Source organism: Felis catus, chromosome B1 (genome assembly GCF_018350175.1).
Source record: "Felis catus isolate Fca126 chromosome B1, F.catus_Fca126_mat1.0, whole genome shotgun sequence".
NCBI lineage: Eukaryota > Metazoa > Chordata > Mammalia > Carnivora > Felidae > Felis > Felis catus.
The window spans coordinates 153,752,906-153,772,136 of record NC_058371.1 but is presented as its reverse complement, the minus strand read 5'-3'; positions in this window follow the sequence as shown (position 1 = coordinate 153,772,136).

Here is a 19,231-nt window from a genome sequence, read left to right as displayed (position 1 = left end):
GAGAGAGACAGAGCATGAACAGGGGAGGGGCAGAGAGAGAGGGAGACACAGAATCTGAAACAGGCTCCAGGCTCTGAGCTGTCAGCACAGAGCCCGATGTGGGGCTCGAACTCACAGACCGTGAGATCATGCTCTGAGCCGAAGTCAGACGCTTAACTGACCAAGCCACCCAGGTGCCCCCATATGATACAATCTTAACCCCTAATGTGATAGTATTAGGAAGTGAGCCAATGGAAGATTTTTAGGTCATGAAGGTGGAACCCTCATGAGTAGGATTAATGCCCTTTTAAAATAGACCCTACAGAACTCTCTCCTCTTTCCACCATGTGAGGACACAAGAAATCAGCAGTCTGCATTTTGAAAGGAGAACATACCTGAACCTGGCCATGCTGGCATCATGATGGTGGACTTCCAGTCTCTAGAACTGTGAATAAATAAATTTCTGTTTATGGTATTCTCTCTCTCTCTCTTTTTTTTTTTTCCTTAGTATAGCCAAAGGATTGTCAGTTTAGTTGATTTTTCCAAAAACACAACTTTGAAGTTTTGTTGATTTCTTTTTCTATAGTGTTTCTAGGTTCTATTTCAGTTATTTCTGTGCTAATATTTGTTATTTCTTCCCAATGTCTAATTTAGGCTTAGTTTCTTCCTTTTCTAGTTCCTTGAAGTGTAAATGGAGGTTGTTTGGGAAAGGAGACAACATGGACTTGCATTTCAATGGGTACAAAGTGACAGGCAAGATGAGTAAGTTCTAAAGATCTCCTGTACAACACTGTGCCTAGACCTAACAATACTGTGTTCCTATACTTAAAAATTTGTTAAAAGGGTAGATTTTATGAATGTTCTTATCACAATAAAAAAGAAAAAAAATTATTAAGGTGATGAATTTTATATTTTGTATATTATACCACAATAAAAAGATAATGCTAAGCACCCAAACCTCCCCAAAATATTAGGTTTGCATTTCCTTATTCTTCGGTAATGTGCAAAGAGAGCATTACTAAGAATGACTTTGCCCTTATTAGAAAGATCTTATGTCACCTAGGACTCTGGCATGAATCAATTGCACTTGTTTCCACTCACGGCTTTTATTTGTTTTGCTATTTAGATAATATTCAGGCTCATATTTTGAAGTTATAAGCTTTATATTAAACAAGACATTTTTTAGAGATAATTAATTCAAGTTATTACTTTATTTTATTATTTAATAAAAATATTTTGGGATATAAGACAAATCTGCATTCAAATCCTAGTTTCACTAAATATTATCTTCACTATTCTTTCATCATGAAACTGTACAAATCTTGACTTCTTTCTTTTTTTAGTTTTCTGAAACAGAGTAGTTATATAGTATTCATCATATGCACTAAACACATGAGTTTTCAAGCAACATAATGGATTACTGAAATTGAAATAAATATCAGTATATAAAGAATTTAATAAATTTAAAAAATTCAGGCAAACTATATCAAGGAGATTATTCATCTTTGCAAACTACTCTTTACTTAGGAATCCAACCCTGCTTATGTAACTGTAGAAAAGATTGTTTATAATATTTTCTAAATGCAATATATTGTATGTATGCGTAAACATATGTGCTTATTTGTATGTGTAAATAATCATGTTATCAAAACTTTTTTTAACTTTTGCATCAAAATACAGAGTTGATAATCAGGGTGTTTTTTAAGTCGAAAAGTTGATGAGTGATGGAATAATTGATTCAAATAAGTTGGCATATTTCTGGGATAGAAGGTTCAAATTATGATAAAGGAAGAAGTCCATTTGCCTAGACATGCATTTCCTTCTGAGATTCATGTTACACCTTCCAATACATGTTGGAACTCCATCTACAAATGGACAAAAACACTGTACCACCTAGCACCTGTTGCAAACCACACATATGAGAAAAATGACCAAGTACATAAAGTATATAAAATTGACTATGAAAAAGTGACACAGCTTCTCTCAATTCTATCTCATCAGCTTCATAGTGAGGGTAATACTAGTAGAAATTCATGTTCATATTAGGCTTTTGAGTATACATACACACATATATCAGTAATACATGTAATATATGCTCATATATATAACAATATGTTATATAATCACTTAGTAAGATCTCAATAAATGTTAACTCCTACTATTATTTATTCTGATAGCTCTAGTTCTGACATAAAGAAACAAACAGGATGTGGGTGGGTGGGTGGTTATTTAATTGTGCCTGTGAGGAGCTAGAAATCATTCAAATACATACATATATATATATATATCTTATGTATGTATTTGTCACTGAAACAAAAAATGTATTTTTTACAAACTTATATTACTTAGAGTGCAACATATTATATTATTATTTTTATTATTGTTGATATTTCTACACTCTTGCTTTCCCCTAGAATTGCCTACTACCTTCCCTCCAACCTACCTATTATCTAACTTTTTCCGTCCTACCTATAACTTCTTTTCAGAAGACAGTCTGGATTTTATCAAAGGACTGACTAGAAGCTTCTCAGGAATAAAATACAATTCTCATTTTCTAATAAAGGATTTAAGAGCTCAGAAAATATTTCTTTTATGACTGAATTTAGCTCCATATTTTAAGGGCATCTTTTATAATTTTCATGCAAATGAGCTGAGGAGGAGACAAGGAGCTATTTGGAAATTACTTCTTGATGGTGTAAAGATAATTCATGGCATTTATTATGTACCATAGTCAGAATAAAGGTGTAGAGAGGCACAGATAAAGAAGAAAGAAAAATGTAAAGTATGACAAATCTTAGAAAATATAAATAGTGATCCCATAAGATTTTGAATAAAAAAAAAGGTAATAGCAGTATTGTCCATAATTTTCTTTCTAATTCAAGAATGTGAGACAGATCTCCAGTCTATGCAGGGGTAACAATTATTAATAAGCCGTTAATAAAGGGTTTTTTTTTCTTTTTTAATTGGGCATGTCAGTTCTATATGAGGTAAAGGGAATTAGTATAATAAATAATCTTGAGAAACAAGGATCACAGTCATGTATCAAGAAAGTGGAATTTAATAAGTCTCTGGTTTACCCAGAGGTTCCATGGTCCAGAATTCAAAGTGTAACAGAACTGCGTAGAAATGACAAACATCAGACAGCAGACATTGTCAGGGTAGCAAAAGTAAATTCCTGGAAAATCTACCTTTAGAAGCTTAAATTCCATCCACTTATAATTCTTTGCTTTGGTCCCCAGTATTATAGTAGCATAACACTGTGTTGAGACTCCTTCTTAATATTAAGAGTTGTGAATAGTCTAGAATTTCATTCTACTTACAAGTTCTTAAGCTAGCCTGTGACTGCTTCATGGGTGCTGGCAGAAGACACAAGACTCCTGAATCAGGGACAAAGGACTTTATTACTCATGGTAAAAACAACAGCCAGGACTTCATATTAGTTTGTGTCAATTCCCCTCTCTCCCAAGCTCCACAGGGGTTAAAGTGGCCTATAAAGAATGCCTCTACAGGCAATGGGTTGAACTACAGGAAAGGAACACTGCATTGGAACAGTCTCTGATTTTACAGTGAGTAGAAAAACCCTGCTCTCTACTAGAGGAAGGCACAACTTCATTCCTCAAGGTTGTTTGTTGCAAGCCTAATACTGAAAAATGGCCCAGCAAATGAGCGGCAAGGGGCTTACATTCTTAGTGGAGTCAGCAAGAACTTGCAGGGAATCTCAGGCCCATGGAGGATTGCTTACACAGCCGCTTAACAGCTATTGATATAGCCTGTCAGGCACAGTGTTAACTCGAGCTAAAGAAAACGAAGATAGACTGAAAGAAGTGTGGACTTTAATTACCACCAAGAGGGATAAAAATGATTGCACACTCAAGCTATTCCACTATGAGAATAACGAGGGAGATAATAGGTATAGCCTCTTATTCAGAAATGTCATTTTTAGTAACATTAATTGGAAACCAAAGAAAATTCACTATATTCAATATTCTTTTAGTCTCCATGTATAGAAATCAACATTTTTTAAAACATCATAAATTTTTCTCAGATGCCCTGTATTACTTTGCTTTAAAAATGCATTTGGAACATTTTCAAAGTCACTATCTGGGAATTAACTTGCACATAGCAGATCAAAACCTAAAATGATATTGAGAAACCCTTCAAAATAAATAGTAGTTTTTTCATATTGAAACATATCTTAAAACATTTAGCTCAAGTAGTTTTGTTTTTTGTTTTTGTTTTGTTTTGTTTTGTTTTGTTTTTTGTTTTTGTTTGCTTGGGGTTTTTGGTTACTACTATTCACTAATAAAAAAAAATGCCAATATATCCTTTTCAGAGAAACATTCAAATCCTATGCAAAAAAGTAGCATACTATAACCTGTACTCAATGGTCAGGATCAACTTTTAAATAGCAGTTTCTAAGTTGACTGATCTAACCTCTCCACAGAAAAATGTAAAGTATCAAAGTTTTCACCTAAACAAGAATTGAGAAGCAATTAAGCCATTTCTTACTATTGTCATGTAAAAGGTTACAGAATACATAAAAAATTGAATAGGATAGATGCTGTTTAATTAGAAGCATTATATTGTTAATTTTTTATGATGAGCAAAATATTTATAGTAAGCATTATGAAGAAACATATTTAAATTTTAATTTAGGATTTATTTTTTTAATATTTATCTTTATTTGGTGAAAGCCAGAAGATTAGCTAAATGCTTCTAACTTTATTACTAGCCATATAATATGGTAGTATTTTAAAGAAAGTTTCATGTAAAAAGGAAAGAGAATGGTCTTAATATAGTTTTGTCTTTTAATTTTTCATTAATTGGTAATAGAAAAGAAAATGACCCTTAGAGTTTACAACTTAGATAAACATAATAACTACCCAAAACATTTTTTAAATAAAATTTTAAAGAGAATTTACCAAAATTACTTTGGTAAAATCAATAAGAAATAAAAAGAATGCATTAAATGCATTATCTATTGATTTTATTTATGCTATAAAAAATCAATGATACCTATTAAACAATTTTAAGTTTGATACTTCATGTGATGCAAATACTTTTACCCATTACTTATATTCTTTATATTATTTTAAAATGATGACTCTTATAGAGCATTTGCCTGACCACCATTTTTTTTTCTTATTTTAATAAAAAATTTCTATCAAAAGAATCCATTGTATGTGAATCTATTAGAAAGTTTGTTAACTAACTGGCTACAATTGTATCAGAAAGGCTAGATAGAGTTTTTTTGTTGTTGCTGCTTGTTTAGGCCACAAACTTACTGGCTTGAAACAACACAAATTTGTTACCTTATAGTTTTGTAGGTTGGAAGTCCAAAATGGGTCTCACTTGCCTGAAATCAAATTGTTGGTAGAGTTGGTTTAAGTCTCTGGTGGTTCTAGTGAAGAATCCCTTCCTTCTTCCCCACCTGTTGAAGGCCACTCACTGCTCTTGGTCCATAGCCCCTTTCTAATAAATAACTGCTTTATTGACATATAATTCACCTATCATTCAATTTATCCATTTAAAGTATACAATTCAATGCTTTTTAGACTCTGCACATATATCTGCACTATCACCACAGTCATAGAACATTTTCATCAACCCCAAAAGAAATCTTGTATCATTTAGCTATCACATCCCCTGCCCTTCCCACCCCCCCCCCCGCCACTCCTAACTCCCCAGCCTTAAGCCCTCATCAATTTACTTTCTGTGTCTGTAGATTTCCCTATTCTGTGCTTTCATATGAATGGAATCATAGTTAAAGTAGTCATTTGTGACAGGCTTCTTTCACTTATCATGTTTTCATGTTTTATCCTTGTTGTAACGTGTATTTTTATTGCAGAGTAATCCATTACATAGATATACCGCAATTTTTTTTAAATCCATTTGTCTTTTGATGGACATTTGGGATGTTTCCACCTTTTGGCTATTTTGAGTAATGATTCTATAAACATTTAGGTAAAAGCTTTTGTGTGATAATATGTTTTCATGTCTCTTGGGTATATATTAAGGGTAGAATCACTGAGTCATATGGTAATTCTACATTTCATCATTTGAGGAAATGCCAGACTGCTTTCCAAATCAGCTCTGCCATTTTACACTCCTCCTAGTAGCCTATGTGTTTCTGATTTCTCCACATCCTTGTCAACACTTCTTATCTGACAGTTTTTATTGTAGTCATCCTAGTGTGTATGAAGTAGTATCAGGTTCAGGTTTTAATTTGCATTTCCCTGATGACTAATGGTGTCAAGGACTTTTTAAGTTGCTTATTGACCTTTTGTATACATATTCCTTGGAGGAATGTCTATTCAGATCCATTGCCCATTTTAAAACAATTGTTTTTGTTGCTGTTGAATTGTAAGAGTTTTTCATATATTCTAAATACAAGTCTCTTATCAAATATATGGTTTTCAAGTAATTTCTCCTAATCTGTGGATTGTTTTTTTCACCCTCTTATGGTGCTCTCTGCAGCATAAAAGTTTCTAACTTTAATGTAATCGACTTTATCTAACTATTCTTCTATTGCTTGTGCTTTGGGTCTCATATCTAAGAATCCTATGCTAACTTCAAGTTTACGAAGATTTATTTACCTTTATATTTTCTTCTGAGGAGTTATAGTTTTAGTTCTTAAATTTAGATCTGATCCATTTTGATTATTTTTTGTACTTGGTGTAAAGGAAGGCACAATGTTTTTGTTTGCTTGTTTGTTTTCATTTGGATATCCAGTTGTCTAAGCAGCATTTAGTGAAACACTATTTTCCCCCCCACTGGTCTTGGCACTCTTGTCAAAAAAATCAGTTGACACTTGATGTATTGGTTTATTTATGTATTCTCTTTGGTCTATATGTCTATCCTTGTGCCAGCAGCCCATGTTCTTCATTACTATTGTTTCAATAAGTTTTGAAATTAGAAAGTGCAAATCCTATTTTGTTCGTTTTTTTCAGGATCATTTTGGGTTTCTGCATCCTTTAAAATCCCAAATGACTTTTATTTTTATTTTTATTTTTATTTTTATTTTTATTTTTAAGTTTATTTATTTTTGAGCGAGAGAGAGACAGAGTGTGAGTAGGGGAAGGGCAAAGAGAGAGGGAGACACAGAATCCATGGCAGGCTCCAGGCTCTGAGCTGTCAGCAAGGAGCCCAATGCGGGGTTTGAAACCACAAACTGTGATATCATGACCTGAGCTGAAGTTGGATGCTTAACCAACTGAACCACCCAGGTGCCCCAATTCCATATGACTTTTAAATCACATCATTAATTTCTACAAAGAAGTCAGCTGGAATTTTCACAGAAATTACACTGAACCTGTGTATAATTTTGGGAACAAGTCCATTTAAAAAATTTTAAGTGTTTTCATGCATAATCATTGGATATTTTCCATTTATTTATATCTAATTTCTTTAAACAATGTTATATACTTTACAGGGTATGTTTGCACTTTTTGTTACTTTTCAAGATATGTTTTACATTTTTTTTGTTAAACTTATTTTATAGTGTTCAATTTTTATGATATTGTGAAAGGAATTGTTTCTTGGCTTTATTTTTTGGATTATTTAATTACGAGTACATAGAAATACAATTGATTTTTGTACATTGATCTTATATCCTGAAATCTTACTTAATGAATTTAGACTTTAGTGAATTTCTCAGGGTTATCTATAGTTAAAATAATGTCATCTGTGAATAAGGGCCCTTTTATTTATTTTTTTCTTTCCAATCAGGCTGGTTTTTATTTCTCTTTATTGCTTATTTCTCTGGATAAAATCCCCAATACAATGTTAATATAGAAGTGTTGAGAGTGGATATCCTTGACTTATTCTTGTTTTTACAGAAATGAATTATGGCTTTCACTATTAATTATGATGTTACCTGTGGGGTTGTGTTTTTTTTTTTTTTATAGATGCTCTTGATCAGGTTGAGAAGTTCCCTTCTATGCCTACTGTGTTGATGGTCTTATCACCATTTGTCACTTTTTTTAATCTGTTGATATTTCTGATACTACTAATTTGAGTTTCTGTCTTTTTTCATGGTCAGTCTAGCTAAAGATTTGTCAGTTTTGGGGTGCCTGCGTGGTTCAGTCGATTAAGCATCTGACTCTTGATTTTGGCTCAGGTCACAATCTCAAGGTTCATGATGTCGAGTCTGATGTTGGGCTCTGTGCTGACAGTGCAGAGCCTGCTTGGGATTCTCTCTTTCTGCCCCTCACTCACATTCTTTCTCTCTCTCGAAAATAAATAAGTAAACATTAAAAAAAGGATTTATCGATTTTGTTTGATCTTTGCAAAGATCCAGTTTTTGGTTTTATTTATTTTTCTCTATTTTTTTTAAATTCTGTGTTTCATTAATTCTGCTCTAATTTTTATTATTTACTTGCTTTTAATTAATTTTGACTTAGTTTTCTCTTTTTTCCTCCAATATCTTATGGAGGGAGATAGGTTATTTTAATTCTTCTTTCTTAATAATGGCAATTACAACCATAAATTTGCTTTCAAGCATTTTTTAGCTGCATCCCATAAGATTTTGTATGTTTCATCTTTATTTCATTCATCTCAAAGTATTTGATTTCTTTTTTGTATGCCTGAACAGTTATTTATATTGTTAATTTTTAAATATTTGTGAGTAACTCAAATATTTTCCTGCCATTGATTTCTAATTTCATTCCATTATATTTGGAGAACAATTTTTGTATGATTTTAATCCTGTGCAATTTATTGATCTTTGTTTTATTGAAAATATAGTATATCCTGGAGAATGTTCTATGTGCACCTGGCATCTGTACATATACTGGTACTGTTGGATGAAGTATTCTAAACAAATCTTTTGGGTCTAGCTGGTTTATACTATTTTTTCAAACATTTACTGATATTTTGTCTAATTGTTCTATTATTGCAAGTGGGATAGTAAAGTCTCCAACTATTATTGTTGAGCTGTTTCTCCATTTACCTGTCAATTTTTGCTTCATGTACTTTGGTATTCTTTTACTAGGTGCATAATATCTATATATTTTAATACTCTTCTGATGCATTGACTCTCTTATCATTGTAAAATATCCCTCTTAAGGTCTAATAATAATTTTATTTGTTTTACAAATTTAATTTGTCTGATTTTAATATAGCTACTCCAGTTTTCCAGTGGTTCCTACTTGCAAGATACATGATTTTGCTTTGTTTTGTTTTACTTACAATATATTTGTGTCCGTAAATGTAAAGTGTGTTTCCTGTAGATAAGATGTAGTTGGTTTATTATATTTAGTCTGACAGTCTGTACCTTCTGATTGGAATCATAAGTCTATTCACTTTTAATATAATTGTTAATATGGTTGGATTTATGTTTTCCATTTTACTTTTTGTTTACAAAACAAAACATGCTATTCTTCTACAAACTGGCAGGCCAACATTCTAGGCTGCATCTTCCATAGATTTGTTGATCTCCTTCCCAATTTCCTTTTAACATAACCTCCTCTGTTTTTGAGAGATTCCAGAGGTTAAAACTTTTTAAAGCTTTGCTACAAATGAAGTCAGTTCCTTTGAGAAATGATTAGGAGTCCTGTTCTGTGGCCGTTTCTTTCACCAGTCAAAATCTGTCAACCAGGACTTTGGAGATAGGATAGAGGTACCTAAGATAAACGCTGGAGATAGAGACAGTGGCAAGCTTCTCTTGGAGTCACATTGCCCTCTAAGACCTCAGCACTTAGTGGAAGGTCGGCTCCTCTCAGCTTGCCTCTTCTGGCATGGAATCACCATCTCCTGAGCTGGAGAAAGGCAGTTGTAATCACAGTATTCTCAGCATGCCACACCCAAGGCAGAGCTTTCATTTCAAGAGTTGGGGTTGGGTAAAGAAACGAGACCCTGCCTCTTAACCTGACTTGCCTGGGACTTAGCCTCAGCAACAGGCAGCAGAGAATAGGATGACAAATACTGAAGTAGTATTCCTTATAGGAAGAAAGCACACTGGGAACTGGGGAGAGAGAGACAGAGTCCTGTATTCTTGGCTACATCAGTCTGTAGTAGTATCTGCACATTACTGAGGGATAAAGGGGATGGATACACATTCTACTGACTCTTCTTTTTTACTGAGTTTTTCTTTCCTTTCTTATTCTTAATTTTATTCTTATTGTTTTCTTTTTATTAGAGAGAGAGACAGAGAGAGAGAGAGAGAGAGAGAGAGAGAGAGAGAGAGAGAGAGGTTGCAAGTGGGGGAAAGGGGCAGAGGTAGAGAGAATCCCAAGCAGGCTCCAGGCTCAGTGTGAAGCCTGACATGGGCTTGATCCCATGACCTGAGCTGAAACCAAGAGTCCAACACACAACTGACTGAGCCACCCAGGTGCCTCACTTACTGAGTTTTAATAGATTTTATTGATACATATTTCTTCATTTGCTATTTACTCTTAGAACCATTTCCAGAGGCTTTGAGTATTCTGTTGTTGTTGTTGTTGTTGTTTTTGTTTTTAATATTTTTCACCAGTTTCATTGGAGATTGTCAGTCCTAGACCAAATTCTAGTTAGGATGCTCTGAATATTTTTCCATTAGACCTGATCTTTGTTCCTTGTCTTCAAGAACCCAGTTTTAGCAAGAATTCTGCTAAATCAGTTTAGGGAAAATCCCTCATCATTAATATCCAAACAAATTCCTTATCCCCTACCCACAATGTCATATCACCCTGGCTTGCCTTCAGCAAAAAAAAATCTGTCAATTAAGTTTACCCAGAATCCTCTCTACCTTTGATGTGTCTTCCCTCTTAGTAATTTTCCATCCACTGACTTCCACTGTATTGCTTGGCTATAAATTCTTACTTTTCCTTGTTATATTTAGAGTTGAGCTTGATTTCTCTCCCCTACTACAAGTACTCATTGTAGTAGTCCTTTTAGATAAAACCTTCCTTACCATATTTAAAGGTGTCATGATTTTTGTTTATCAGTTCTCAGTTCTGCAACATATTAGCTGTGGGGCTTTGGCCATATTACTTACTTCTTTGTGACAACAGAAAAAAAAACAGATATTTATGTATCAGAGGTATTATGAATAAATATATTGTAAATAAATATAAAAATATGTATATGTTTGTGTATATATAGCCAAAAAACAGTATTTGGTTGGCATACACAAAGAACTGGTTAATGCTGAAAGACCTTCAGAGTAAGTACTTCCTTACATATTATACCTTGATCCCAGTATTTTGATCCCAGTATTTAATCAAGGAGACTAGAATTTAAAGACTAGATAAGCAGCAAGAATTAATTGATTTGAAGACACTTCCTTGGAAAACAAGATAACGCTATGTAGTATAATTTGTTCTTGTACTGAAAATGCTCTAATCTTAATTCTGGGAGTGTTTCAATATAGGACTTTGACTCTTACCTAAAATTAAGGCATTGGGATTCACTAAATCATGTGTAAAGTTTGAAATTCCCCTGGGAAACCCCAGGGTCAGTATGTTTGCTGATGGTTTTAAATTGCATAACTGGTTAAGATGGCTTGACTACAAAAACCAGAAGGACATAGAAATCCTGCTGGGAACTTCTTTGATTTTTTACAAAGTAAGATTTGAGCTGAATCTTGAGGAATATACAGAAGTTGAAGGTTAATATAAAGAAGAAATATAAGAAAGATATAAAGAAGGAATAATTAAATGTCATTTAATTTAATACATTTAAGTAGCAATAGACCATAAAGAGCTGGAATATAGTTGACAATGCTTGTACACCTGAAAGTATAATCATTCCTGGGCTTCATATATCATAAAAAAAAGAATTACATATATATATATATATATATATATATATATATATATATATATATAGGTTCTCAGATTTTTTTCATAATACAATTTGTCATAATACCTAATATACCACTGTGTGATCTGAGCACTGTATCTAAATTTTGGGCTACAGAAATGAATATAAGAAATTGCACAAAACAAAGGGAAAGCAAATGTTTTTCCTATTTATAACATTCGTTTTTTCACAGAAATTTCATTTTTGTATATTTTATACTGCTAATTCAATTTTATTATTTTAGAAATTTCAGTATTGGCAAACTACATTATTTCCTGATACGATTTTTTTTTTTCTTGTAACTAATATAGACTAACTGTATTGTCACTGAAGTCAGGTTCTTCCCTAACAATGACAGCAATGACGTGGACCCAAAAATGGAAAGGCACAGGCAACGCTTTACTGGGGCTACAGCTAGAGCTGAAGGGAGACACATCAACAGAGACAAGTTAACCTGGCCTCTCCCAGCAAAGGGGAGGCCCTATTTTTGTAGAGAAAGTTCCCGTGAGAAGTCCTCACTTGGTTCCTTACACTAATAAGAGATAGAAAAGTGCCTCATCCTGATTGGCTCATACTGGCAGGCAACTCCTGCAGCTCATTGGTGCTTTTGAAGCTGAGGTTTTTCAGGTTTGTGGAGCCTCTGTTCACTGCTGCATCAACAGGGTGTGGCTGAAGCTGTTGGTCTTAAGTCTGGCTTGTATATTGAGCCGCATCTTGGTTCTCCTTTGTAAGAGATGTGGTTTAGCAACAACAGCTAACAGGAAGTGCCCCAGGTGCATGTTTTTCACATTGTCCCTGTGTCAATATTACAAATACCTGTAATATAATTTATTTTTTTCATTTTTATTCCTTAAGCCCCCCTCCCCCAAATTAGTAACTTTAACTTGTGTATAGTGATTTTGCTATTTTATGTTGAAACATATACCCTTCTTAAGCTAGAAAATGACAGATAATTTCTTTCACATATTTGAGGTACATTGCACAAACAAGTTTGGATGCAAAGTTGCTGGTAATCAAAGGAAAAATAATCTATACTCTTTGTTAAAATATTCATTTGAGATTTATAGATTATGAAATCATCATCCTTTCCACACAGACTAAAGAATTATTATCAAATCAAAACTATTTTAAAATAAGTCATCTAATGGCAAATACAATTTGCAGAAGAAGCAAGAGATTTCTTAGGGCACAGCAGGAAGTTAGAGCTGTTCATTAATTTACAAAAGACATAGATGAAACTCTATGCTCAGTATAAAGTACTTTGGAATCACAAAGGTACTTCATTACTACACCTAGCTTATTTAATAAAACTCTTAAGGGAGGTTATCATTTACATAAGGCACTCTTTACAAATTTATTTTAGGTATCTGTAACTGAAATATAAAATTAAATGCTTTAACATGAGAGAACATTTTATTTGCATTTTATGTTACAATTTTATTGTAGCATTATAAAATATGAATATTTTTATATAAAATGATTCCATATGATTTGCAGTTTGGAACTGGGAGGAAATGTAGTCTGTTTAATAGGACTCAGCTTATTATTTGCTAATAGTTCAGGTATTTAAGTCTGCTTATCTCTACCTATTGAATTAAAATATTTCTGTTATTCTTAGGAGTCATGCAGCAGTTTAGCCAAGATGCTGAGTTTCATTAAGAAATATGACTTGTATTTAGTCAGAAGTAGATGACCTGAAGGTCTTTCTGTTAATCATGTGTATTTTTCTTTGTATAGATTTGGGATGAGTATCATGGATTTATAAGAGGAATGATTAAGATTCAGTCAGTACAGTGACATGGCATCAAATTGAATAAACTGCCCAATGTCAGTGATCTTATGACTAAAATTTTTTAATTGAACTAATGATATATATATATATATATATATATATATATATATATATATGTATATATATGGAGCTGGGTAAGATACCAAAAATCTAACAAAAACCCTGATAAACTCTCTGAAGCTTATCATATAATAAAAAAAAAAAAGAGAGAAAAAGAAGAAATCATTTGGCCAAATATAAACCATTATTAAAAAGAAAATATCTATCTATCTATATATCTACATATATATATACTTGACAACAATTTTTTTCTTTTTCTTTTTACTTCCATTGAAAAATCAGCTTAGCATTTCTCCTCTTTAACGTTATTAAGAGTTTGGTTATCATCAGCTACTACTTCCAAAGAACAAAAACGAAAGACTTAAATAACACCCAATACCAAAAAAGACCATCTTCATGATGAATCACTGGGTTACCTTAATTGATAAATCATACTTTTTCTTGTGGTCTTTACATACCAGATCTTTTTTTTTTTTCTTTTCATTAACAAGCTGGGTCCTCTTTCACCTTTTGGTATGTGAGTCTTTTCTCTGTCTGAGATTTTCTTCATCATTTTCCTCCTTCTGAAATGCAGCCGTGTGCTCTCCTACTTAGGTCTTGCTCACTTTGACTTAGTAATCATGGTGCAAGGAACTTCTCTTCAAGGAGCAGGAATATTGGATAAATGGCTTATTAATGTGCTCCCAGGTGTTTTGTGCATACACCCATGGCAACACTGACTATTTGATATTGCATTTACCTTCAACCACTACATCCTTCCACATCTTCAAGGGTAAGAATATACTTGAACATTGTATCCCCAAGGCCTAGCAAAATTCCTGAAAAAATGTAGTTGCCTAGTAAATAATTTTCGAAAAATATTTATAATTAAATGAAAGTTGGAGAAAAAGTTTGATTCCAGATTAACTCTATAAAATTAGAGTTACAGTATTGGGGCCTACAAACCTATTGTCTCATCACAGATCAATGGAACAGGATAGAAAGCCCAGAAAGAAACCCACACTTAACAGGGCAATTAATCTATGACAAAGGAGGGAAGAATATACAAGGGGAAAAGACAGTCTTTTCAATAGATGATATTGGAAAAACTGGACAGCTACATGCAAAAGAATGTAGCTGGATATAATTGGACCACGTTCTTATGCCATACATAAAAATTCAAAATGGATTAAAGACCTACATGTGAGACCTGAAATCACAAAACTCCTAAAGGAAAACATAGTCAGTAATCTCTTGGATATTGGCCTTAGCAACATATTTATGGATGTGTCTCTTGAGGCAAGGGAATCAAAAGCAAAGTTAATCTATTGGGACTACAGCAAAATAAAAAGCTTTTGCATAGCAAAGGAAACCATCAATAAAACAAAAAGTCAACCTACTGAATGAGAGAAGATATTTGCAAATGATATATCCAAGAGGGAGTTAATATCCAAAATATATAAAGAAATTCTACAACTCAATACCAAAAAATAATCTGATTAAAAATGAGCAGAGGACCTAGATAGTTATATTTCCCAAGAAGACATACAGACAACCAATAGACTTACGAAAAGATGCTCAATATCACTCATCATCAGGTAAATGCAAATCAAAATCACAATGAGAAATCATTGTACACTTTTTAGAATGGCCAGAATCAAAAAGACAAGAAATAACAAGTGTTGGTGAGAATGTGAAGAAAAGGGCATCCTCATGCACTGTTGGTGGGAGTGTAACTGGTGCAACCACTATGGAAAACATTGTGGAGGTCCCTCAAAAAATTAAAAATAGAAATACCATATGATCCAGTAATTCCATTACTAACCATTCACTGAAAAAAAAAAAAACAAAACAAAACCTGAAAACACTAATTCAAAAGGATATATGCACCCCTATGTTTATTATAGTATTTTTTACAATAGTCAAGATATGGAAGCAACCCAGGTGTTCATTGATAGATGAATGGGTGGGGGTGCCTGGGTGGCTCAGTCAGTTAAGTGGGTTAAGTGTCCGACTCTTGATGTCAGATTAGGTCATGATATCTTGGTTCATGAGTTTGAGCCCCATGCTGGGATTATGTCTCTGCCCCCTGACTTTGCCCCTTCCTTGCTCATCCTCCCTTTGTCTCTCTCTCAAAACAAATAAATAAAAGCTTTAGAAACATAGATGAATGGGTAAAGAAGATGTGGTGTGTTTGTGTGTGTGTGTGTGTGTGTGTATGTATGGATATATACATATACACATATATATATATGAAGACAAAATGAAATATATAAATTATTATAAATATATGAACATGGTATGTTTATATTTATATATTTTTTATTTTATTTGTCTTCATGTATTTTTAAAAATATTTTGATTGCTTCATTGACCCATTGTTGTTTAGTATTATGTTGTTTAGTTTCCATGTGTTTGTCTTTTTTCCATTTATTTTCTTCTGATTTATTTCTAGTTTTACACTGTTGTGATTGGGAAAAGATACATAGTATGATTTCTTAAGGTTATTGAGGCTTGTTTTGTGTCCTAAAATACAACCTATTCTGGAGTATGTTCCATGTGCACTTGAAAAGAAGGTGTGTTCTGTTTTGGGGATGGAATGTTCTGTATATATCTGTTATGTCCATCTCATCCAATAAGCCATTCAGTGACATTATTTCCTTATTGATTTCTGTCTGGGTGATTTATCCCCTGATGTAAAAGGAATGTTGAAGTCCCCTACTATCATTGTGTTACTATTAGTTACACTGTTTATGTCCATTCATATTTACTTTATGAATTGAAATGAAATCTTGCCATTTGCAACAATACGGATGGGCCCTCAGGGTCTTATCCTTAAGTGAAATAAGTCAGACAAAGAAAGACAAATACCAAATGATATCACTTATATGAGGAGCCTAAAAAATAAAACAAACCGAGTAAATACAGTAAACCAACTGGTGGTTGCCAGAGAGGAAGCAGATGGGGGAAAAGCAAACTAGATGAAGCAGATTAAGGTATAAACTTCCAGTTATAAATATGTAAGTCACAGAGATGAAAAGTTCAATATAAGGAATAGAGTCAATGATATTCTGAAAATGTATGGTGACAGATGGTGACTACATTTGTTGTAGTGAGCACTGAATACTATATAGAATTGTTGAATCGCTATGCCGTACACTTGAAACTAACATAACATTGTATGTCAACTATACATCAATAATAACAAAAAAATACCCACACATTCAGAAAAATCATGTCCCACGATTTCAGTCTCATTATTTTATTTTTGATTTATTCCAATTAAACATATAGAAAACCTATGCAAGAAGAGTAAATTTCCTTAGCTACTTAGGCAGTAGATTTTAGTTTTCTATTTTTCATTTATTTCCTAGTTCTAAAAATAGAAAATTCAAGATATGTTTATAATTTTATATCATATACACTGGTATTCCTGCTGTTGTGTTTGTGATCTAAATTATTTTATTCTCTGGAAATTAACTCACAAACTATACTGAAAATTTTGATGTCAATATCAAACAAATTACTCCCACTGCTGCAGAGGAATTATCTGGTATCTGGCCTCAGACACTATTGTCAAAGACAAGTCACTTAGGTAGAAATAATTAATTAACACATAGCTTCTAAACAACTTGCCAGCTAATATTTGATATGTGACAAAAGCTTTGAATAGAAAAATACCTTGAGTAATTTTTAGCTTTACAAATATGTATATTTGTAGATATATTTGCAACTGTTACAATAGGGCCACAAGATACATTCAGTGCATTGGATTTAATAATAAAGTAGAAAAAGACATACAAAAAATTGTTTGTACATACTTAAATTGGCATTTTATTTTTAGAGTTGTTTAATTATTTTCTCTTTGACTCTTCACATTAGCATTCAAGTAATTTCAGTACAACCTGAAAACATTACATGATTTTCTTTTTTTAAAAAAATTAGTTTTTTAAAAATTTTGTTTAATGTTTATTTTTGAGACAGAGAGAGAAAGAGAGAGAGAGTGGGCACACATGAGAGCAAACTGGGGAGGGGCACAGAGAGAGACAGAGTGTGAAGAGGGAGGGGCAGGGAGAGAGGGGGACACGGAATCGGAAGCAGGCTCTGTCAGCATAGAGCTTGATACGGGGCTTGAATCACGGACCCTGAGATCATGACCAAAGCTGAAGTCGGATGCTTAACAGGCTGAGCCATCCGGATGCCCCTAAATGCTTTTCATTAAAAAGTAATGACTACACTTTGTGTAAATAAGGCCTCCCAGGAGTTCAGAAACCAAGAATAGAAAAAAAGAGGAATTTGAACTTTTGCTATCACCTGTACTAGCAATTGTTTTGTTTTCTTACTAGATGTATTGATGTCTAAGTTGTGATTTTACATTTGATCCATATTCATTTACATGTAACTATAGATCTTATAAAAATTAGGATGAATGACCAGAAATTTTACCTAATAAATGCAGCACTATTTAGAAAACAGTTACGTACAGTGTAACTGTTCTCCCACTGACTGATATTTTGTGTTAAATATTTGTCCTTTATTAAGATTTTATAGGAAATTTCTTAGGTAATCAGAAAATTAATTTAACAGTTCTAGTAATAAAAATTGGATTTTTATAAAGCAGTTTATAAATAAATTCTTCATATTTAGGGTTTATATTCAATCTGTAACTGTTATGTTTTATAGTTTCCAATATTTTCTTTTGACACTTTTTCCTACAAATGATTTGACTCAGTTAAAAAGGAGATCTGGATTAAATCATATTTTCTTGTTTCTGATGATTGATGTTTTATATTATTGACATCAACTTTAAGATGTAAGTGAAAGTTCTTTTCTCAGGTCAGTCTATTATATATCTTTTAAATTTAAGACTACAATATAATTTATGTATATATATGAGCAAATATGTGTTATAAATTTATTATAGCAATATTGCACCTAGAATATGTGTTCAAAACATTTAAATATTTTGATAAAATTGTGAAAATTTTTGATGCCAGAGTGACAGTGTAACAGAAGTGAATTGTCAAAAACAGATTCCTGAACATTTGAATATCTCAGAATAAGTTTAAGAATAAAATTTGCTTTAGAGGAGCAGTGACTGATAGGCAAAGAAAAGGAAAATGAGGCTGATGGAAACAAAAGGCTTAACATTCACTCCTGTAACACACAGCTGAGTGCACTCTACTGGACACCGTGAAGGGCACTATTCAATCAAACACAAGTTCAACGCCCAGGAAACATAATAGCAAATAGAACGCAGACTGGAAGTAAGATCACAAAATTGACAAATGAAAGAGTACTGACATCCAACTGGTCCACATACACACATACTTTAATACGCAATAAAAAAGACTCTCCCTCTAGAAAAGCTTTCGTAAACCATCAAGATTAATGTGGGGACCCTCCTAAGGTCTCTCATAAAATCCTGTGTAGACAGAGAATTCAGTCTTCAAGCCCATCCAGATCCACTTTATCAGCTGTGTATGCACTCCTGCCACCCACACCCATACTCAGTGAGGAGCATCTATGACCCTTGTGATGCGTGTGGGCCCAGCAACAGTGCCCCTCTGGGGAAGGTTAGAAAGCTTTAACTCTCTTTGTCCTTCTGCTCTTGTATTATGCTCCTCACACACTGGAGTG